The sequence below is a fragment of the Armigeres subalbatus genome, chromosome 2 (genome assembly GCF_024139115.2).
Source record: "Armigeres subalbatus isolate Guangzhou_Male chromosome 2, GZ_Asu_2, whole genome shotgun sequence".
Lineage (NCBI taxonomy): Eukaryota > Metazoa > Arthropoda > Insecta > Diptera > Culicidae > Armigeres > Armigeres subalbatus.
Genome location: NC_085140.1, coordinates 123,031,245 through 123,056,093, shown reverse-complemented (window position 1 = coordinate 123,056,093; position 24,849 = coordinate 123,031,245). Strand labels below are relative to the sequence as shown.

Below are 24,849 nucleotides of genomic sequence, written 5' to 3'. Positions count from 1 at the left end.
TGGAAATTATAACGCCAAATAGAAGATTTAACGGGAATGTTGCCAATTAGCTGATATTAATATGGTTTGTATTTGAAAGATACTTCTGTATTTACTATCGTTTGAGTCTCAAATTTAATTTATCACCGGGTTTTTGGCACCGTGGAAGAAGGGGAGTTGGAGTTAGTGACGGTAGGCTAGAAGACGATGATGTTGGCGGTCGATGGGTTCGGGATAGAACGTATGAATGACAGGGGAAAATGCATCCTGCTACATTGAAAATGCATCGAGCATTCCTTTCCGCTAACTGCCTTTTCAGACGGGTGTTTTTCCTAGCTCAAATCCGTCATCTTACCCATTGAATTCTCCAGTTGCTTATCAATATTAGACATACGCTTCGTGATATGTAGAGCTCCTAGGAATCTTTGCTTGTTTGTGAGGGATTCCTCCGACTCGGGTGAGGTTAAACGGCTTGGACAACGCAGGTGTATGTTCGCTCAGGGAGGATGGCTTGGAGGATCCTACTGGATTCAGAGTATATACAATTGTGATCAATCTATATCCGCTGCACTTTGATTTCATCCATGTAGAAAGGGCAAGATCTGTTGCAATGCTGCTCGCTTTAGCACTTTTTGTCAAATTTCGGTCTGTCGCACTTTTGGTCATCAGCGATCTTCGAGTAATTCCCACATAGACTACTTAGCTTTTCAGCGTGCTGTAGTATGCCCGATGGTCTAACAGCTCAAACACTACATTTGAGACCAGACCAGTTAGTCATAACAAAATTATATCAATATGTGTTACAAATAACAATATCTGCAATAATGTTGTTATAAATTCTTTGTCTCGGATGAAGAAAAGTTTATTACATGAAAAAAAACACAAAGTTATAAAATAATTAAAAATAGGGTAGTGAGCTAATTCCCGGTAGTGCTTGGTTTTCAAATCTAATTTATACGCTAGCCCAACTACTTACTCTAACTAAGTTGTATGTAACACGAATTTTAGAGTTTCTAGTTTTCATTGTGTACTATTAGCGCATTGAACAAATCATAGTTTATTGAGAATAGGCAATTAAAAAAACCTTTCAAAATTTTTAAATTTGTCTTATGAAAATCTGTTTACGTCCATAAACATTTTCATTCGTCCAGTCTAAAATTCGATGGATTGCTGTCAAATAAATTTGTTGGTATTGGTGTGCGATTTCTACAAGTACACAAAATTAGTTTTTTATGCGGTATCATACTGTGTTAAATAAAAATAACATAAATTCAATTAATATTGGCCTGTTCTGAATATGATACGTGTACATTGTGAAACATAGAATAGAAGATGTGTATGGAGCATGTTCGCGGTTATCCAAGAAACACCTGAAGTGAACGCATTTAGAACTTTACGCGTAACCAATGATCTACAGGCCTGTTTTGTAAATGTAATGTACCCCTTTGTGGTACATACGATCAGTGGTGCGAATTCTCAGTCTCAGTGACTGAAATTTGTTGGATATTGATACCATTTCCTCTTCACACTCACTTCCTAGCAGTGAAAACTGAAAATGATTAGCAGCAACAATCAAAGATAAAGTAAACAAAAGACCTCTCTTCTCACTGCACACGCAGCCCGCAGTGACAGTCCATTCAGTTCACTCGCTGCTGCGTGAATGCGACGGCCCTATATAAATGCATGGGTGAATACTATCACTTGAAAGACAATGACAGGAAATTTGTGCCGAATGATCATCAGATTCAGCCCGCTGTTGGCAAACCGAGTTTGTTAAGCTACTCCTGCTTTGCTTTGCTGACTGAAAGGCACCGTCATAGATAAAGAGGGGCAGAGAAAAATACAAAACAAAAGAATCACACTCAGCAGGCATTGTTGATAAATTGCACCACTGCATATGATAGAATCTGCATATGGAAGATCTTCACGGTTATCCAAGAAATCCCTTGGAGTAAAGGTCATCAGGTCTACAGGCATAACCAATGATCTACAGGCCTGTTTTGTAAATGTAATGTACCCGTTGTGGTACATATGATTTAATGTGCGTATGGAAGATCTTCACGGTTATCCAAGAGATCCCTGAAGTAAAGGCCTTCAGATCTACACGCGTAACCAATGATCTACAGGCCTGTTTTGTAAATGTAATGTACCCATTGTGGTACATATGATAAAATCTGCATATGGAAGATCTTCACGGTTATCCAAGAAATCCCTGGAGTGAAGGCCATCAGGTCTACAGGCATAACCAATGATCTACGAGCCTGTTTTGTAAATGTAATGTACCCGTTGTGGTACATATGATATAATGTGCGTATGGAAGATCTTCACGGTTATCCAAGAGATCCCTGAAGTGAAGGCTATCAGATCTACAGGCGTAACCAATGACCTACAGGCCTGTTTTGTAAATGTAATGTACCCATTGTGATACATATGATAGAATCTGCATATGGAAGATCTTCACGGTTATCCAAGAAATCCCTGAAGTGAAGGTCATCAGGTCTACAGGCATAACCAATGATCTACAGGTCTGTTTTGTAAATGTAATGTACCCATTGTGGTACATATGATAGAATCTGCATATGGAAGATCTTCACGGTTATACAAAAGATCCCTGAAGTGAAGGCCTTCAGGTCTACAGGCGTAACCAATGATCTACAGACTTATTTTGTAAATGTAATGTACCCATTGTGCTACATATAACAGAATCTGCGTATAGAAGACGTTCGCGGTTATTCAAGAAATACCGGAAGTGAAGGCCTTCAGATCTGCACACGTAACCAGTGATCTACAGGCCTGTTTTGTAAATGTAATGTACCCATTGTGGTACATATAACAGAATCTGCTTATGAAAGCCGTTCGCGGATATCCAAGAAACACCTGAAGTAAAGACCTTCAGATCTGGACGCGTAACCAACGATCTAAAGGCCTGTTCTGAATATGTAATGTACCCATTATGAAGAGAGCATGTACCATATTTGATACCGGAAAACTAATCTTTAGTTACGCGTGTAAATCGAAAGGCCTTACTCCAGGGATTTCTTGGATGACCATGAACATGTGCTGTGAAAACATTCGGAGAGCATGTACCATATTTGAAACCGGAAAACTAATCTTTTGTTACGCGTGTAGATCGAAAGGCCTTACTCCAGGGATTTCTTGGATGACCAGGAAGATATGCTAAGAACACATTCTGTTCTTTGTACTACAGAGAACATGTACCATATTTGAAACCGGAAAACCAATCTTTAGTTACGCGTGTATATCGAAAGGCCTTACTCCAGAGATTTCTTTGATGACCATGAACATATGCTGTGAACGCATTCTGTTCTTCGTACTACATAGAGCATGTACCATATTTGAAATCGGAAAATTGATCAGCGACGTATCCTTTCTCTGTACCACAAGGAGCATTTACAATACCTAAAACAGGACTGCAAATCTTTGTTCCTGAGCTCAAGCCATTTCTTGGATAACTGGATAACTTATCTGTGACTTCATACAGAATAACTATCATTTCAGTCAATTTTGAAAGTCAAATTTGAAAGTTTATTTCGGTTCCAGGTAACAAAAATATCCTAGAGCAATCCCATTTCGACCGCATAAAAATGGTTTTGATTGTCCTGCCATTCAGTTTAATGCCTCAGTCTGTCAAACAACTAATACACATGCTTAACATGTACGTGGATAGTGCTGTTAATAAATTTCTATTATGATATTATTTCTCCTGTTTCAAACTTTTGGAATAGTAGAAAATTTTATTATGAATGACGAGTGTGTATGAAAAATATTTATTTGGAAGACTTTACTTTTATTACGCTAGCGGAAAATAATTGAGAAACCTACTTTTGTTGACTGCATGATGTATTATCAGATGTGTAACATAAGATTATTTCAGTTCAAACCGCCAGTTTGGCAACGCGTTTTTCGACTATAAATAAGGCGACGAAGCAAAATAAAATTCAAACGCTCTTAAATTTGAAAAAACAGATCATTTGAACGCCTTCCGGTTATTTTTGAATTATTTTTCACTTGAGCAATAAACATTGCTTTTATGCAGTGCGCAATGAGAAATTTATGTGAAAAAGTGCCGTGAAAATCAGTGAATTACGTTGATTTTGGTGATGGTGTTGCGCGTCTTCTGCAGCAGTGAACGAACTGGATTTTCCTTCATCGCACGGATAACGTAGGAAATTGTGCAAAAAGTCTCAGTCGCAAAGTTAAATTTAACTGTATGTCAAGTAAGTAACACCGGAGTGTAATTTAAATGAATGCAGATCGTAGTGTACACTTTTTTCTATCTCGCCAGATGATTAGTTCATAATTTCAGTTTACGATTCGCGAGTATTTAGTGATTTATAATTTGATATGACGGATACTAGCGCCATGGACGAATTAGCGCATAACCCTAGCAAAACAAACAAACACAACCAGTGACAAATTTGTTCTTTCCAATAACATAATTTGTAATACAGTCGACTCTCCACATCTCGATGCTCTATATCTCGATATCTCTCCCTATGTCGATGGTTTTCTCGGTCCCTGCAATCCACATACATTTGGGCATTCTACATCTCGATAACCTCCCTATCTCGATATCTCTCTATCTCGATGTCTCGGATACTTATTCAAAAGGACGTATGTGATTTTGTGAACAAAGATTCAAAAGTCGATTTGTCCAATACGATGGCACTCCCACACAAACCAAAACCACCACCAGGTGGCCGGAGGCTTCCTCAACTTGTGTGTGATGTTGGTTTACGTGGGAATGTCATCAGATTGGACATATCGACGTTTGAACCTTTGTTCACAAAATCACATACGTCCTTTTGAATTAGTGCCCGAGATGTGTTCTGGTCATATTTTGTTCAGGATTCTCTCTCTCCTTATGTCGATATATTCATATTTCTAGGATATTACACCATTTTTGGACAATAAAAAAACACGTGAAGAACAATAGCTGACATTTGCTTTGTTGTCGTTTTTCATAGCAACGAGCTTTTTTTTAATCCAGCTATTTCAATTTTCCTTCCATTCTTCGATCTCTCCTTATCTTGATGGTCCCTTCAATATCGAGATGTGGAGAGTCGACTGTAATTTATTATTTTATCTGCTATACTAATAGTATGTTTTATAACAAATACAAAATACAAAATTGCTGTAACAGAATAAACAGTTCTGGTATAAATCTGTTACCTATCTACTGGTCGGAGAAGGATAGTAGGGACAGGTTGGACACCTCAAAAAGTGGATGTCATCCTATCTTGAGGTCCCTTCGATGGTGATCAGCAGAGAAGTGTTAACCCTGTTTTCTCCTTATCCCTCCTTACTTCTTATCTATTCTTTTATCCTATAGACATCTACTACTCGTACGTTCTCCTTCAACCTTTAACTCATTCAAAAGTTTGCTAGTCTCGTGATTTAAGATATCCCACCAATACACGATGCTAATCATGTAATTGTGCATCGGATGCGAAATGACTCCTGGATTCGTATATTGCTGATCAAAAATACAGAGCTTGCTCACAATCGATAAACGAATGGCATGAACCTCTCTCAATTATAACAAGCCATGAAAACACGCAACAAGTGTGAAATAACAGAATCTGATCAACAGCCCCCACCGACAAGCAATGATAAAACGCTTCATGCTTGCTGAATTGACGTTTTCCTTCAAACATTGTATTTCGTTTTCTTGTCTCATTCGATTCTTTGGCTTATTTAAGGTCAACTTTACCGAAGAACCCATATTTTTGTAAGCCTCTAACTATTTTAAAAATCGTAAACAAAACTCGAAAAAGTACTGCACGTGTGAACCGGCCTGAAAAATTCACCCGATGTTCGTTCAAAATCGGACAAATGTTAGGCTAATCTTGAAAAACACCACCCTTTTGTTTTCTTTTTAATTATAAAAATATATAGAGGCGCCAAAAAATATGGGTTCTTTGGGAAAAATGACCTTAAATAAAATAAAGAATCGAACGAAGCGAACAAAAATGTTTAGACTGGAAAGGGATCAAAATTTTTTGCACAGCTGTGTAAACAAGTTGAAACATAGTATCAGCACCGATACCCTCCGCAATTAGCTTTGCGCAGTGGCGATATCGTAACCAATGAGGTACAACCGAGGTGCGATTATTGCTAGTTGAAAAAACCCTCCGCAATCGACCTTTTCCGTCATTTTTTTCTAGCTGTATTGTCTACAAACTTAATTTGTTTAGTATCTCAGAAATTCGTTAAACTTTTACCGAGATTTGCACAGCCGAGCTCCAGCAAACATGTTTTTTGCTGAGATATCTGTCAAATGGGCCTTCCATATCCGTGCGGTAAGATGCGGGGCTACAAAGCAACACCATGCTGAAGGTGGCTGGGTTCGATTCCCCGTTCAGTCTAGGAAAATTTCGGGTTGAAAATTACCTCGACTTTCCTGGGCATAAAAGTATCATCGTGTTAGCTTCATCATATAGAAATGCAAAAATGGTAACTTGGCTTAGAATCCTGTGGAAGTGCTCAATGCGAGGCTGCAATATCACAGTGGAGGATGTAATGCCAATAAGAAGAAGATCTGTCAAAGTGGTTGATTATCGGCAAACATTTAGCCGAAAATTAGCTAACAAACGGCATTTTTTCCGGGATATCAGTTTAAAATGGCTCTGCGGATGTTTGCCGAACTTCAGAAATAAAAACTAAGTGTGTAAATAGATTCTTTGACTTACTTAAGTTCAACTTTCCAAAAAATTCCTTATTTTTTAATCATCTAAAAATATTTTGAAAAAATAAAAAAATGCGGCTTGTGTGACCCGGCCTGTAAAATTTGCATGATGTTGGTTCAAAATCGGGTAAATGTTAGGCTAAACTTGAAAAACAACACTCTTATGAGATTGTCATGAGACGAGTTTGTACAGTTCCATTTAATTCCACTACTTAATTGTACCTTTGACAGATACGTATTTCGACCTCAACAGTAAGGTCATCTTCAGTGTCTAGTACTTGCTCGACGCCAACTCGTCTTATGACAAGTAAATACATTCCACTAAAAGCTTGAAATAATTTTTGTTACACTCTTATGAGTTTTTGTGATATATTTCCAAAATAGTTAGAGGCGACAAAAAAATATGTTCCGTGAATAATGAATCAATCGATCGGTCAAGTTCTAATAACTCAATACTTTTGCAATTACCGAAACCTTTGGCTTGCGGAACCACTGTCGGTACATGAATAAGTGCGTACGCCCAGGAGTGTAGCGGGTATCAAAAATAGATCCCGCGAGCCGGTAATGTTTAAGTACGCAGAACCAAACCCGAGAAAGTGAGAAAGAACACTTTCAAAAATAAACACTCCACTAATGGGGGAGGCGCGGCATGCCTGAAAATCTGGAACTGGAGGCGCGGTACCGGCTGCTGGCGGCATTTACTTCAACAACTCCGACGAGATTAGTGCGATTTTCCAGCCGGCGACGGCGGCGACGCGACGGCGAACATGTCTGCCAGCACCGACCCAACACGCGACTGATTGGGAGCGGACCGCTTCATACATAATCCCGCGTCGGGATTCCCGACGTTTTTGGCTCAGTACAGCACGGCAACGTAGCCGATCGCTCACGTGTAGCTCCGCTAATCCTTGCGTGGCTAATGATTTATGGCGTTTCGTGTCGGAGATGTCGACGCGGGCCTGTCAAACTTCCAGTTCCTGATTGGGTAGTGTCGTCGTCGTTGTTATTTAGGTGGCGTTTCGCCAGGAAACTTTTCCAAAAAATGGGGTGCTACATCAGTCTTCATTCGTTTGGATGAAGAATGTAAGATGATGATCGGAAACATGTGAGGAGATTCATAACTTACATTCATTTCGCCACGTTTTTTAGCATAAGATATCTCAACATTTCGCTTGGATCACCGCAGTTTTTTTTTTCATCTACTCTCCCATCTCCAAGAATGACATAATGTATGGCCGTTCCCTGTATAACATTTTATACCAAAGAGCGAGAGTAGATAACGCATTACTGCACCATGTTTGCTTGAATTGCTTTCCACATTATGCATTTATGGGCAGTATAACTAGCGTGTTTTCTCAATAGTTTTGTATTTTCATAATGGTTCGAGCCCTCAAAGGTTAAGAACAAATGCGTCACAAATAAAAAAAAAAGGTAAATGAAAATGTTTTACTAGATAAACTCTTTATTGGAAATCTCATTACGATGCAATCTAATATGCTGAAAAAAACAAAAAAGTGCTTTCCACAATTGTACTTACTTACTTGATACTTGATGGGCTACAGCTCTTCGATGAACCTACGCCGAATGGAGTATCCTTCTCCACTGGACTCGATCCTGGGCCAATCGCTTCCAGTCGCCCTGAACATTGAGCGCCCTCAGGTCCTCTTCAACTGCAAAAAGCCATCGTGTACGCGGCCTTCCACGAAGCCTGCGGCCTCTTCCGGGTTCTCTACTAAATATTATCTTCGCTTGTCGTTCTTCCGGCATACGAACAACGTGACCAGCCCACCGTAGTCTGCCGTGTTGTATAAGCTTAATAATATCCAGCCCTTTATACACCTGGTACAATTCGTGATTCATGCGGCGCCGCCAAATACCGTTCTCCTGTTTACCGCCGAGTATTGTCCGCAGCACCTTACGCTCAAACACTCCGAGAGCTCTCCGATCAGCCTCCTTTAACGTCCATGTCTCATGGCCGTATAAAGCCACCGGAAGAATCAGAGTAGTATACAGCGCGAGTTTTGTTTTCGTTTGCAGACTACGGGACTTAAGCTGGTTACGAAGTCCGTAATAAGCCCTATTTGCAGCTGCAATACGCCTTTTCACCTCGCGGGTAACATCATTATCGCACGTCACTAATGTTCCAAGATACACAAATTCTTCTACCACTTCAAATTTTTCACCATCCAGCACTATTTCGCTACCACCACCACTAATGAACCCACGTTGATTGCCAGCGACCATGTACTTCGTTTTGCTGGTATTGATCGTGAGTCCAATCCTCGCTGTCTCCCTCTTAAAAGGCGCAAAAGCCTCTTCCACGGCACGGCGATCAATTCCGATAATATCGATATCGTCCGCAAATCCCAGGAGCATATGCGATTTTGTGATAATGGTACCGCTTCTTTGCACACCAGCTCTCCTAATCGCTCCCTCGAGCGCTATATTGAACAGTAGGTTCGAGACTGCCCATGATCACATAGTTGACGTATAAGCCAAAATGACCAAAACACACTTTTTTGCGGAAATGGATTCTTCGTACGGTTGTACATATGCTCCATGAAAAAATATTCATGTTTTGTTCGGAAAGATTCGAGTTATGGCGATAATTGTTTTTGGAAAAATTGTCATTTGATCGCATAAGTTGACGTACCTCCATTACCTGCTGCAATGTGGAGCAAAAACCTGTCTCATATTTTTTCGACATTCCCAATCAACCAAATAACAACATAGGTTTTCGTTTTACTTTGTCGTATTTCAGGACTTCTTTATGATTTGGGCGTAACTGATTTTGTAATCCAAAATTAATATGCAAGTTCCTGCTTAAGCAAGCATTTCTTGTGAAATCCACGGTATAATCCGAGAAAATAAGCTTTCATCCATCGAGTTGTAGCTCTGGAGATAATCGTTTACATTCTTTTGAATCAATAAAATAATGTTTGTTTGCTAAATATTGTCGCCAGAAGTTTTGATTTAAGACAATCGCGATCATTCAAAAGGAAGTATAATATAAAAGAAGAATGAAAATCCAATGATTTCCATTTGTGTCACACTTTTTTTAGAAGCATATCAAAATTGTGTATGGGAAATCACACTTATCTAAATCCCCATTCCTCCACTAAAGTGTAGTAATTTATTATGGATAATTTTTAAAAGCGCATATCAGAACCAAAATCTAGCTTCATTTTTTGGGTGACAGGAAAGGTCTGCCACTGAGAATTAACACATAAGAATTAGTGCGTGTTAAATGGCTTTTTATTTGTACCTCAGCTTGATAATATTGGTATGTATATTTCGAGCATATTTACCGGGAAGGATCCTAATATATTCCACGGCTGTTATTTTAGTTTTTACAATTGTAATGCAATTCTTATTCATGTTTTTCATAACCTTTCCCGGACAGAACTGAATTATAAAACATGATGGACTTTGATGTAAGATTCAAAAGAGCAGGCAGAAATTCAACAAAAAAATGCACCGAAATGTTATTTAAATATCAAGATGTGTTATGAATAAAAACAAACTAATAGCTCGAGATATTAATCACTTCTTCCAAATACCATTAACTGATGACCTCATGTTATTTCAGAGCAAATTTAGATATTGTCGTCTGATATTTTGTGCTTTTATATCCTACATATGAATCAGACCCATATTTCATTTTGGAATCTAATCACGATTGATTTACTTCTAATCCTCGTCTACTCGGGTATTTTAAAATATGGATTGGAACCTTAAAATTTGGCTTTGGCCAATACATGAAAACGGTAACTGCTTGCACACTTGTTACAGAACCATTCTAATGCTGTAATAGTGCAAAAAAGCCCCGTTCGGTACTGATTAAATTCTTTGCAGCACGAACTCTTCCACACATAATTTTATCTTTACCACATAATTTTAATTTTCACGGAAAGAGCTATCCGAAAAACCTTTACTGGAAACTCGAACTTTTCAAAAGATTTTCCTTCTTAAATAAATAAATCGTTGGAACTAACTTCAATTATTCTTCAGCGCTATAACACAGAGAAAAAATGTGGTAGAATCAACCGTATTCTGCTTCAAATCAACAATATTTTTGCATTGAACAATTATTTAGCAATAACAACATTTTTGGTTGATACAACTAAAATAGGGTTAATTCAACCATACACGATAGTTGTTTCAACTCTCGTATATATTTGTTGCAACCATGCTTTTCAGCTATCACTGTCAAATAACACATCAGAAAACAACAATATCCATGGTTATTTTAACTTTCGAAAATACTACGAAACTACTTTATCGACTACACGGTGACATCAACAAAAGAGTAAAAAGTGACAGAAACAGAATCGAATTAGTGACACGCGGAGTGAGAGTCATTCACCTTACCACTGCTCCATACCTACTTCGTGTAAGTCGGATGATTTATGTTGAATAGTTTGTGCAGTTTTTCTATATTATGAAATGATTGTCGAAAGAACGATACTAATGTTGTTTCAATCATGCCATGTAGGATTGAAACAACAATAATATTGGATTGAATAAATCAGTGAATCAGTTTTGAAACAACAACTTTGGGGTTTGAAACAACAATGTTCGCATTGTTGGATGCAACAATCGAATATAGTAGTTTCAATCGTACAAGATTCTTCTGCGTGAACCACACGCAGTAGCCTGGTTTTTACGCCATGTTATGGGAACAAACATTTCAAAAACGTTTGTTTGATCGCATAAACTGTCGTATGCATATTTTGACCACTTCAATCAAAGGAATAATAATTAATTCCCCGCGGCCTTAAAATAACTACTAATATTGTCCATTGAGACAGATTAGTTCATATATTTTGTTGATTGATATGATGATTCGGGTAAAATTATTAAAAATGCGTTTTCTCAACATCGATGGTGCTGGTTGTTACGTCAACTATGAAATCATGGGCAGGAGAGTGCATCACCCTGCTTTAATCCATCTAAGGTAACAAATGACGTCGATATTTCATCCGCAACCCTTACACTTGATTTCGATCCGTCCAACGTTATACGAATCAGCCGTATCAGTTTCGCCGGAAAACCATGTTCAAGCATAATTTTCCATAATTCATTCCGTTTCACTGAATCGTACGCCGCCTTGAAATCAATAAACAGATGATGTGTCTGCAAGTTGTACTCCCGGAATTTATCAAGGATTTGTCTCAGGGTAAACATTTGATCCGTCGTTGATCGGCCCTCACGAAAACCTGCTTGGTATTCGCCGACGAAGGACTCTTCAAGCGGTCTCAATCTGTTGAACAGAATACGGGACATAATTTTGTACGCCGAATTAAGGAGGGTTATTCCTCGGTAATTGGCGCACTGCAGTCTGTGCCCTTCTTGAAGAGAGAGCAAAGGAGGTTGTCCAACCAGCTAACAGGCATTTCCTCGTCTTCCCATATTTTCGACATAATATGGTGCAGAGCTTCATAAAACTGCTCATTGCCATGTTTGAGAAGTTCAACCGGGAGCTGGTCCTTCCCCGCAGCCTTATTGTTTTTAAGCTCTTTGACAGCTTTTTTAACCTCATCTAGTGTAGGTGATTCCACAGCTTGTCCATCGTCGCTAATATTTATTCTGTTCTCTGATGCACCGTCACTTCCTCCATTCAACAAAGTCTCGAAGTGTTGCTTCCACCTGGCAGCCACTTCAGTTTTATCTGTCAGCAAATTCCCTTGTTGGTCGTTGCACATGACGGGAGATGGCGCTGTCTTTCTCCGCACGCCATTGACAGACTCATAAAACCTCCGCATATCGTTCTGCTCCAATTTTTCCTGCGCCTCACTAATCACTTGTTCTTCGTACTCTTTTTTCTTCCTGCGGTGGGTTCGTTTTTCCGCTGCTCTTGCTTCCTTGTACCGATCTCTATTCGATCGGGTACCTGACACCAACATCCGGCTTCTGGCAACGTTCTTCTCGTCTGTCACTCTCTGGCACTCCACATCGAACCAACCCGTCCACAATTATACTTACTGTACTGAAAACTGAATTATACTTTACTGTACTGAAGAAATGAGATTCATGAGTTCTAGTTAGAGGACCGCAAAATTATGTAATATTCAAAAAAATATAAAAGCATAATAATTACTCAGGTAGATTTTGGCGTGCCATCTATCTGACTACTTACCATCAAAAGATTCTAAGCTGACAGCTCGAACGAACGAACGAATCTATTTTCAGGTGGCGGCAAGGTAATTTCATTTATTGCACTTCCTGTGTCTGTCCTTGCCTGTGAAAATCTTATATTCTTCGCTCAAATTGCGAGCTGCCCCGAATGCGCTAGTGGCGAAGAAACCAAAGGCACAGTTTTAATCTTACGGCATCAGCTTCAATGTCCCTCATTTCGCTCATTAACCACCCAAAAGATTGCCTCCCGATGCGCCGCCGCCACTCTTGGTCGCATATTGGATCTTAGGCATCAACTAGCTCTGTCACTCCCCGCTTCCCCTTCTGTCTTTCCCAGAGAGGTACACCGAAGCACCCAATTTTCGCACGTTTATTTACGACGTCTACGCCATGGTGGGGTCGTGTGTGCTCTGTTCAACAACCGCGATGAGTTTTTCTCTTGGGAAACAAACGCGATCGAGCCAAAAATTTGAAAGCCAAATCGTCTGTGATTACACACCTTCCCTACACACGGCATCATGATCACTGATCGGTCTTAGAGGCGGGTACGCGAAGGCGGGAATATGGTGAGCGCGGAATGGTTTGTAATCGGTAGGTGATGGTCGTGGATCATCGCATCATATGAGTGAGACATCGCTCGCCCAAACGTTGACGCTCGCTGGCTGAGCGGCAACAACCGGAATGGGGCGGTAAGTTGGTGTATTGGTCCGGTCGTTGTCGAGGTGGGACGAACATGCCAGGAAAAGCCGTGTGTCCAAATGAGAAAAATAGAACCCGTAGTAAATAAGATGAATCACATCGTGCTCTGGCATCGGCATAATATTCGTTACGTTGAACGATGATGATGATGATATGGTGATTGAAGATTGTCACTTTTCTCGGGCTAAGATCATCAGTCGTTTGGTTTTGCTTCCTAGTGGTGTTTTGATGTTGGTTCGGAATACTAATAAAATACGAAATAATATTCAGGGTAACGATCGAAATCGGGAATATAAAGTTCTAAGGTAAATGTAGCAGTCGTGGTTATAATAAGACCAATTGTCGCACTAACGCATTATACACCGAATGACACATCAAATCATCACAAAACATGTTTAAATATAAGTGAATCATATCCACCGGATACGATAACAACTTCAATCTCCTCCAAGAAACACAAAACATAATTATTAAAAATAATTTTACTTAATTTTCGACGTCCTTTGCACCAGTTCGACGGTGGTCCCATTATGATCAATTCCAGAAGAAACGAATGGGATTTATCATAATAGCAAACAAAATTAAGAATAGTATCAAAACTGGGGCATGCGTCTCAATTATGGATTAGGCGATTTTGAAGATAATTACCAATTTCAATGTGGTTTCACTATTGTTCTAAGGAGCAGGAAGGAAATTTTTTTGTTTAACATACTAATACCATTCGTTATTGATTTATTTATTCAATCTAAATCCGAAGTGGCCTAGCTGTACGTCGCCAACCACGCATTGTGCGAAGAGTCCGCCTTCCACCTGATCGATCCACCTTGCTCACTGTGCACCTCGCCTTCTTGTGCATGTCGGATCGCTATCGAGAACTATTTCCACCGGGTTATTGTCCAACATTCTGGCTACGTGCCCGGCCCACAGCAGCCTTGTGATTTCCGCGATGTGAACGATGTATAGTTTTCTCAACAGCTGCTGCAACTCGTGGAATTTACTCGTTACTAGTGGAATTTAAACAACGAACCTTTAGGCAGAGCTGTAGAAAAACCTTCACACTAGAAGTCCATTATACAACACATTTTGAAATTCTGCTTTTGGAATGAGTTATTGACAAAATACTAAATTATCGCGCGCAAATTACTAAATGATCGATAACATCCTTGCATGGTACTCCGTTATTGACAGGCCAGCTTTAAATACACTCGCGTGATACCCGCGTTGAAGGAAGCCGACGAGTCTTCTGCACTTACACGAGAAATCACTGGGATGTTGGATATATGGGGTAAGGATTGTAGCAGGGTTCGTTTTGGTAAACGGTATGCCGAGTGTAACGTGTAGTATGATCGAGGTTAAACAAAAACACAATCGAACGCGCACTCATTAATTGATTTCTGTACTGACCGCACAAAGCAGTACAAAATAATTCGATGATCGCACGATCGTTCTACGTACTATTTTTCATTAACATATAAATATATGTACTCACCCGCACAACGCAGAACAAAATATTTTGATAATCGCGCGCGTTATGCTGGCTAAAGAAAAGACAATCAAACAAGCGCTAATTTTTTTACTTGAAAATTAATTGACGCACCCGCACAACGCAGAACAAAACAATTCCTTGATCGCGCTATTGTTCTGCGCGCTAGCACAAACATAATCGAACGAGCACTCCCACTCCCACCTATTTTTTTAGTCAATAACCCTGAGTTTGTTGCAAGATTAAAAGCGGCTGATAATAATAAAAATGTTAAAGCATTCATGCGAAATAAAATGGTGAAAATATGATTGAAAAATATAAAAAAATATTTATGAACTTTTTTGATTTAATTTTGTAGTTCCTCGATGCTTTTTTCATAAGATGAGAAAAAATATCAATATCATTCTTGGAGATTGACTAATCTAAAGGATTGTGAAAGAATGAAACAATTTAAGTGGAATATATTGGCATATTTTGAATCCAATTTTAAGGAGGGGTTTAGGGAGATCAAGCATCGTTCATTCTAAGTGGAAATACACAATTTTGGAATAAAACCGTTTTCAATTCAGCACGATTCAATGCAGAATGTCGGTTGTCTTGTTTTACCCTTGGCCCAAGTCAACGAAATTCAAGCTGAAGTGTGAGAACTTCCAAAGTAACATTTTAGGATTTATCATGCTCTATAAGAGGTTTTCATGCCCAGTTGCTAATAAAACTAATAACTCCACCAAAACCTCTTCATAACATCATTAAGATAGCCTTCCGGCCAAATGGACCAATCTAGAAGAAGTTATTAAAACCGTATTAAGAGTAGTAATAAAATTGAAATAAAACATTGTATTGAATTTGTTGATACTCTGTAAGAGGTTGTCGTGACCATCATAAAAGTAACAATAAAACTGTTTCAATTTCATATTATGGATTATATTTATTGTCATTCCATTGCCTTTGTTTTTATTTTCTCTAGATAACAATGTCCCCTATGTAAAGCTGATGTGTGGGAAATAATGCTTCTGATTTTACTTATAATGGTTGATATTGAAAATGAAGTATTATTTAAGTAATTCATACAAAAGAATGACATGCGCAACCAAATTTATCGTGAATATTAAGTTTGTAGAAGCTTAAAATCAACACGCCTCGAAATTATCGAATAATCACATGAAAATAGGAAATTAAATAAATTTCCAAACTGCTCAAAATATTTCAATTTCAAATAGTTTGTAATACAGTAACCGTGCTTTTATCAAAAAACCTCAGAAATAATTTAATTCCACTAATGAATAGTCTATTTGATCGTAATTGTGGTATTTTTTCAATCACGGCTTTGATGTTGATCATTATTTCAACCTGACGACATTCCTTTTTATGAAAACAAAAAAATCTGGCGATAAATAGCTCAATGGCTTTTGTGGGTGTCAGGCCATTAGGTCGAAGGCCATTTGGCCGAACGGTCATTAGGCCGAATGGCCATTAGGCCGAATTAGTAAAAGAAGCAAAAAGTGAAAATGCGAAGTTCTTTCTTCACCTAACCCTTTCTTCCTTCTCCCTTCTTGCATCTTCCTTCTTCAATCTGTCTTCTTTTTCCTTCTTCTTCCTTTTTCTTTTTCGCTCTTCCTTCTCCTTTGTTACTTTCTGCATTCTTCTTCCTTCTTTTTTCCTTCATTCTTCTTCTTTCTTTGTTTTTCCTTCTTCCTTGTTCCTTGTTCCTTCTTTCTTTTTTCTTCTTTTCCCCACTCTCCTTTTCTCCTTCTTCTTTCTTCTTTTTCCTTTCTTCTATCTTCCTTCTTCTTTTATCCTTCTTATTTTCTTCTTGTCTCTTCCTTCTCCTTCTTCTTTCTCAATTATTTCTTCTTCTTTTTTCTTCATTTTTCCTTCTTCGCTTTTTTCTCCCTTCTACTTTCTTATTTTTTCCTTATTCTTTATTCCTTCTTCTTTCTTCCTCCTTCCTTCAGCCTTCTTCCTTTTTCCTTCTTTCTTCTTCTTTCTTTTTTATTCCTTTCCCCTTTCTTTTTTCTTCTTCTTTCTTCCTTCTTTCTTCTCCTCGAGGCGTGATCTCTCATGTTTCGGTCAGTAGAACGATCCCGTGGTCGGACGAATTATTGTGTTCTGCATTGCGCGGCCGGTAATAAAATAAAATTAATCAGTTCAGTGCGTGATCTCTCATGTTTCGGTCAGTAGAACGATCGCGTGGTCGGACGAATTATTGTGTTCTGCATTGCGCGGCCGGTAATAAAATTAATCAGTTCAGTGCGTGATCTCTCATGTTTCGGTCAGTAGAACGATCGCGTGGTCGGACGAATTATTGTGTTCTGCATTGCGCGGCCGGTAATAAAATTAATCAGTTCAGTGCGTGATCTCTCATGTTTCGGTCAGTAGAACGATCGCGTGGTCGGACGAATTATTGTGTTCTGCATTGCGCGGCCGGTAATAAAATAAAATTAATCAGTTCAGGGCGTGATCTCTCATGTTTCGGTCAGCAGAACGATCGCGTGGTCGGACGAATTATTGTGTTCTGCATTGCGCGGCCGGTAATAAAATTAATCAGTTCAGTGCGTGATCTCTCATGTTTCGGTCAGCAGAACGATCGCGTGGTCGGACGAATTATTGTGTTCTGCATTGCGCGGCCGGTAATAAAATAAAATTAATCAGTTCAGTGCGTGATCTCTCATGTTTCGGTCAGTAGAACGATCGCGTGGTCGGACGAATTATTGTGTTCTGCATTGCGCGGCCGGTAATAAAATTAATCAGTTCAGTGCGTGATCTCTCATGTTTCGGTCAGCAGAACGATCGCGTGGTCGGACGAATTATTGTGTTCTGCATTGCGCGGCCGGTAATAAAATTAATCAGTTCAGTGCGTGATCTCTCATGTTTCGGTCAGCAGAACGATCGCGTGGTCGGACGAATTATTGTGTTCTGCATTGCGCGGCCGGTAATAAAATAAAATTAATCAGTTCAGTGCGTGATCTCTCTTGTTTCGGACAGCAGAACGATCGCGTGGTCGGACGAAATATTGGGTTCTGCATTGCGCGGCCGGTAATAAAATTAATCAGTTCAGTGCGTGATCTCTCTTGTTTCGAAGAGGGCTTGGTAGTCATAAGGCTACTGCTTCTGCATCATATGCAGGAGGTCGTGGGTGCAATCCCAGGTCCGTTCCATTCTCCTACTTTGTATCTTTCTCTTTATTTCTCATGTTCTAGCAATCGCTAGAACTGGAAATGGACTTCCATACCGTTTCCATTACTATTCCTATACCTTCAACTTGAGTATTCTAACAGTAATCTGCTAGAATTGGAAATGAACTATAGAGCTCGTTTCCTACATCCAATTAGAAATTCCATCAGTTATCTTCTCCTATCTATCACAATGGCAGCTCGTTAACCAAGACGGACCTCTGCCTCTCCAACCTAACCCAAAAATTCCAACAAATTCCGCATGAACTCGTGGCAAGTGCAGAGGTATATTCGGCTTGCAGTGGGCGAGTGATTGCATCATCATTTCCTCCCCCTTCCCTACATTGACTTGCATTCTGACGTGGCAGGCGCCAGTATGACCTAACAAATGAGATCACCAGTACTTGCACATTGAAGATGTGTTCTAGTCCCAAGCAAACATCTGTTGGTTCCCTGTGCAAGAACAGCTGATCTGATCATAATGGAGTAGCAACTACGAGCAGTCAATCAAGCTCAAGCTCAAGCTCAGCTTTCGTCCTTCTTTCTTCTCCTCGCTCAGCCTTCTTCCTAATTTCTTTTTCCTTTTTCTTTCTTCTTTTTTCATTCTTACTTATTCTTTCCTACTTCCTTCTTCATTTTTACTTCTTCCTTTTTCCTTCATTTTTCTTCCTTCTTTTTTCTTCCTTCTTTCTTCTTCCCTCTTCATTCTACCTTCTTTCTTCTTCCTTTTTCATTCTTCCTTCTTCTTTCTTCCTGCTTCCTTATTTCTTCTTACTTCTTCATTATTCCTCTTCCTTCTTCCTTCTTCCTCCTTCTTTCTTCCATTTTCTTCCTTCTTTCATCTTCTTTCTTTCTTCTTCCTTCTTGCTTCTTCCTTCTTGCTTCTTCCTTCTTGCTTCTTCTATCTTGCTTCTTCGTTCTTCCTTTTTCCTTTGTTCTTCTTCTTTCTTCGTTCTTCGTTCTTCTTCTTCCTTCTTTATTCTTTCTACCTTCTTCCTTTTTCCTTCTTCCTTCTTCATTCTTCCTTCTACCTTCTTGCTTCTTCCATCTTGCTTCTTCCTTCTTTCTTCTTACTTCTTTCTTCTTCCTTCTTCTTTCAGCTTTCTTCTTTCCTTCTTTTACCTTCTTTCTTCTTCTTTCTTCCTTCTTCCTTTTCCTTCTTCTTTTTTCTTTCTTTCATCTTACCTCCTCCTTCTACCTTCTTTCTTCTTCCTTCTACCATCTTCTTTCTTCCGCTTACTTCCTTTTTTTATCTTCTTTCTTCCGTTTTCTTCCTTCTTTTATCTTCTTTCTTTCTTATTTCTTTTTCCTTCTTTATTCTTCCTTCTTCCTGCTACCTGCTTTCTTCTTCCTTCTTCCTTCTTCCTTCTTCCTTCTTCCTTCTTCCTACTTTCTTCTTCCTTTTTTCTTCTTCCTTCTTGCTTCTTCATTCTTCCTTCTTCCGTCTTGCTTCTTCCGTCTTGCTGCTTCATTCTTCCCTCTTCCTTGTTCCTTCTTCCTTCTTCTAGCTTCCTTTTTCCTTCACCCTTCTTCCAGCTTCCTTTTTCCTTCTTCCTTCTTCCTTCCTTTTTCCTATCTTCTTCTTCCGTTCTCCTTCTTCCTCACTTCGCACTACTCACTTCTATGCCGGAAAAGGATCAATTTTCTACGTTCTATCTCCGGAACATGGTGGGGTGCTCACCCGGAAGACCTCATCAAACTCTATAGAACGACTATTCTCTCTGTTTTAGAGTATGGCTCCTTCTGCTTCCTCTCAGCAGCTGATTGCCACCTGATCAAATTGGAACGAGTTCAGTATCGTTGTTTGCGTATTGCCCTTGGCTGCATGCATTCAACGCATAACATGAGCCTGGAGGTGCTTGCTGGAGTCACTCCTTTAAAGCACCGTTACTGGGAGCTCTCACTTAGAATACTCATCAAATGTGGAACAAGTAACAAACTTGTTCTAGATAACTTCGATAATATGCTTGAACTAACTTGTCGTTCAAGATTCCTGAGAGTTTATCTCAACTACATATCATCAGATCTTTGTCTTCCGTGTTATAATCCCCCTCGAGTTCACTTCACCAACGACAGTTCCTCAATTGTATACGATCTGTCCATGAAACATGCTATTCAAGGAATACCAGATCATCTTCGACAAATATCTATTCCTCACTTTTTCTGAAAAATATGAACATGTCAATTGCAACAACAGATATTTCACTGATGGTTCTCGCATCAACGGATCCACTGGCTTCGGTGTCTTCAATGTAAATTCAACCACCTTCCGAAAACTTCAGGAACCGTGTTCGGTTTATGTTGCTGAGCTGGCGGCAATTAACTTCGCTTTGGGGATAATTTCCAATCAGCCCGTAGACCATTATTTCATCTTCTCGGATAGTCTTAGTTCTATCGAGGCACTCCGGTCGATGAAACCTGTTAAGCACGCATCTTACTTTCTTTCAAACATAAGAGAGCAGATGCGTGTTTTGGTCGAAAGATCATTCAAGATTACCTTTGTTTGGGTCCCATCTCACTGCTCAATCTACGGCAATGAGAAGGCAGACTCGCTGGCAAAGGTGGGCGCACAGGAAGGTGAGGTTTATGATAGACAATTCTCGAGCAACGAGTTTTTCCCATTAGTCCGTCAGAGTACTCTTCAAAGTTGGCAAAAGAATTGGACACACAATGAACTCGGACGGTGGCTATTTTCCATAGTTCCAAAAGTTTCTGGGCGAGCGTGGTTCAGAGGTGAGGACTTAAGTCGAGGCTTCATTCGCGTGATGTCGAGACTTATGTCCAATCACTATTCACTAAACGCACATCTGTACAGAATAAACCTTGTCGATAGCAACTTATGTAGGTGCGGAGCCGGTTATGATGACATCGATCACGTAGTTTGGTCCTGCTCGGAAAATGACGCATCCAGAGAGCAATTATTGGATACCCTTGTGGCCCGAGGTAAACAACCCTTCAGGGAAGTTCGCGGTGTTTTGGGAGATCGTGATGTTGTCTATATGCAGGCCATTTATAGTTTTCTTTGTGCTTCTGACATCAAAATCTAACATTTTGTTTTTTTTCTTTCTTTATTCATAGTTTTTTTGTTTAGTCTTTGCCTTTTTGTTCCGTAGTGCTCCATAGCTCTTGCCATCTGGAAGATGCTCCCAGTCGAACCATTCCTCGAGCACAACGACACGCCACATCGTCCCTGACGCCAAATTGCCGGATGAGAAGCTGAAATTTACTGATCCCAAATCCAAAGCCCTATCCATCTTTGAACATTGTAAACTAACCTCGAGTCACCACGAGTACGCTGGCCTCTACCCTTCTCTTACTAACCGTATAATAAAATGATATTGATTGCATATATCACAAAGAACCATGGCTCCGTAAAGTGTTATACACGCCTGAGCCTACCAAATAAACGAACTTGGAAAAAAAAACTACTCACTTCGCGATCCATAGTTCTCATTCGGCCTAATGGCCATTCGGCCTAATGACCGTTCGGCCTAATGACCATTCGGCCTAATGGCCTTCGGCCTAATGACCCAGCATCGCTTTTGTGATAACCTCAATAATTCTCCGTGGTTACTTCATGACCGTTTTAAACTTGTTATAAAACTTTGTCATGGTTACACTTCCCTACAACAGATGGCCTTCGGTTCGATAACATGCAGCCTACTGGCTGGGGCGGGAAGTACTTTTTTATCTTACGGGCAACGATGCCAAATCTGTGGAAATTAAAGCTCTCGGCGGATTTGCAGATCCGTATAAGAAATCTACGAGTGCTAGTAATTTCCTGAAGTTAGTGAACCTACGAATATATGGAATATTACCCATTCGTATTTTTGGTGTAATTTATAGAAATCAAATATGTGTGTTTGTTACAAGGGCAAATTCTTTAAGCAGGAGGACATGTGCATGAGGAAAAATGCAAAAAATATTTCATCCTTCACTTTTTTTAGAAACCGGAAACTCGAAACCATCGTGAATTAAAATGATTCTTCGTCGCATCGGCTTTTCAGGAAAAGCCGCAATCCAATTAAGTGCATATATTTACCAGCATTTCATATTTATGCGTCTCATTTCCCAAATAAAAATTAAAACTAATATAAGAGTTACAGTTCAATAATTTTCAAATAACCCTGCTCATAGAACATAATTACTATTAACAGAAATCGAATTGTTTTTGCAAACCTTTATTGGTATTATTGGATAACACCGGAAACTCTTTTGACCACGAGATTTTTTAACCTGTCGGTTCCAAGTTCTTCTTCTTCTTTTTATTGGCATTACATCCCGAAACTGGGACAGAGCCGCCTCGCAGCTTAGTGTTCATTAAGCACTTCCACAGTTATTAACTGCGAGGTTTCTTAGCCAAGTTACCATTTTGCATTCGTATATCATGAGGCTAACACGATGATACCTAATGCCCAGGGAAGTCGAGACAATTTCCAATCCGAAAATTGCCTAGACCGGCACCGGGAATCGAACCCAGCCACCCTCAGCATGGTCTTGCTTTGTAGCCGCGCGTCTTACCGCACGGCTAAGGAGGGCCCCGGTTTCAAGTTATTTTTTTAAATTTTGGAATGAGAAGCATCTTTAGTTTATCAGAAACACATGTCACTCACATTATGTCGGTAAAAATATGCTAACCTCATTATGCGTCTTGTTGCATGATTCACCTATAAGTTATACAGCAACACTGCTTTCCAAATTCAACATGGTGAATAGATCGAGTCACGTTGAGTAGTTTTAAAGCAGTGATCCAAGCTGGTTTTATGACGCATTTGAAAGCAATAATAAAACTATTATAAAAACTTCAAAGTTAACAAATTTAGTTTTTAAAACATTTTTTGTTAGCATTGTTTAAAGCCACTATAAAATAATAGGCTTTAATTATTCCCACAATAAAACCTTATTAAAATTCATATAAAACCCAACGGTCACAGAATTGTTACTTGGGTTTCGAGCGATCACCATCCTTAATGCCGCATACAAAATGATATCCCAGATCATCTTCCGTCGTCTGTTACTAATAGTGAATGAGTTTGTGGGACATGGGCTTCGTTGACGGCCGCTCGACAACGGTCTGAAATATATTGGACTACCATATTAGTGTACTATAATTATAGCAGATCAGATCTCTTGATAGTGGTGCATTATATTGAAAACTGAATTTTGTGTAATTGATATCCGGTGCAACATCTATATAAAGACTACCTGTTTTAGATTAAGCCTCTTTTGTATTCGTCCGTTAAACAATAAAGATCGGTAAGAGAAGCAATCTCGTCTCGTCATTCATTCCTCCAACCATACAGTACAGTTGGCGACGAGGAAATCGGTAACGCGTGTTCTATGTTCCAATATTGTCGTTGGAGTCAGTTCGTCGAAGGCAAATCACGTGGTCGTGAAGTTAAGCCAAACGGCGGCGAAGAAAAAAGTGAAGGTGGAAATTCGAATACGTCAAAGCCAGTGATCGTGAACCGCGGAGGAAGAGCGTCTCAAACTATTCTTCGAACTTAATGATGTGATCGATAAAAAGCGCGTCGCTATGCTGATCACTCTGATCGGTCCGGAAACTTACAGAATCCTAAAGTCTTTAGTGATCCCGGTGGAACCAAAAGCCAAAAAGTATGAAGAATTAGTGGCCGCATTAACCAACCATTTTGCGCCTACAGTGAACGTGATCGCGGAACGGTACAAGTTTCACCAATGTGTGCAAGCATCGTCAGAATCCATTTCGGATTATATTGTCGCAATAAAGGCACGTGCGCAGTCGTGTAAATTTGAGAACTTTCTGGATGATGCTTTGCGAGATAGGTTTGTCGTGGGAATACAAAGTTCGGGTCTTCGTGCAATTCTTTTGAAAGAGAAAAACCTAACATTCAAAATGGCGTGTGATTTGGCATTGAACTATGAAATGGCCGAATCCGGGAACACCACGTTGCAGCATTAATCGCATGAGTCGTTATTTGTGAAAAAGTTTGTTTCAACCACAACCACGTGGTAAGGAAGAAAAGTCTGTATCACAGTTTGTAAAAAGTGAAGCTCGTAAAACGTGTCATCTGTGCGGGAAGTCCCATGATCAAAAAGACTGTCCAGCACGTAATTGGGAATGCTTTGCGTGCGGGAAAAGAGGTCATATGTCACTGGTATGTCGAAGCAAGTCGAAGAAAAATGTGAAGAGTGTGTTGAAGAAGTCGTCAAGGATTCACAACGTCAAGCAAAAAGTGTCCGGCAGCGAAGGTGAGGAAGAGCTGTTTGCTATGAAGTTGTTCGAGGAGGCAGACCGGCTCGATGAGCCCATCGCAGTTGTCAATGAAGGCAGCAAGCCGTCAATAAGTCCAGTTGCCAAGATCGAGGGGAAGTCGGTCGTAATGGAAATCGACACAGGAGCTAGTGCGTCTGTCATGCCACTAGAAAGGTATTTATCGCTATTCAGTGAAATTCCAGTACAAAAGTGCCTCAAAACGTTTGTGACTCTCACAGGAGATTAGATCCAGCTAAGTGGTCAGATTAAGGTTAGAGTTAGACTACCATGTAACACACGTGTATTGGAGTTAGATTTAATTATTTGTGAGTGCAATAAGTCGTCAGTTTCCAAGATGCCGTTGATTGGTCGGCCTTGGCTTGATAGTCTAGTCCCAGAGGGGAGAAAATCATTTGATTCAGGTACGTCTCAA

At 39.7% G+C, this 24,849-nt stretch overlaps 1 protein-coding gene and 1 pseudogene across 5 annotated transcripts in view; both read left to right on the top strand.

The window, feature by feature from the left end:
- LOC134210782 (protein vein) overlaps nucleotides 1–24,849 on the top strand; it is a 282,155-nt gene that overhangs the window by 177,781 nt on the left and 79,525 nt on the right. The window lies entirely within an intron of this gene.
- Nucleotides 6,061–6,182, top strand: LOC134218648 (U4 spliceosomal RNA; annotated as a pseudogene).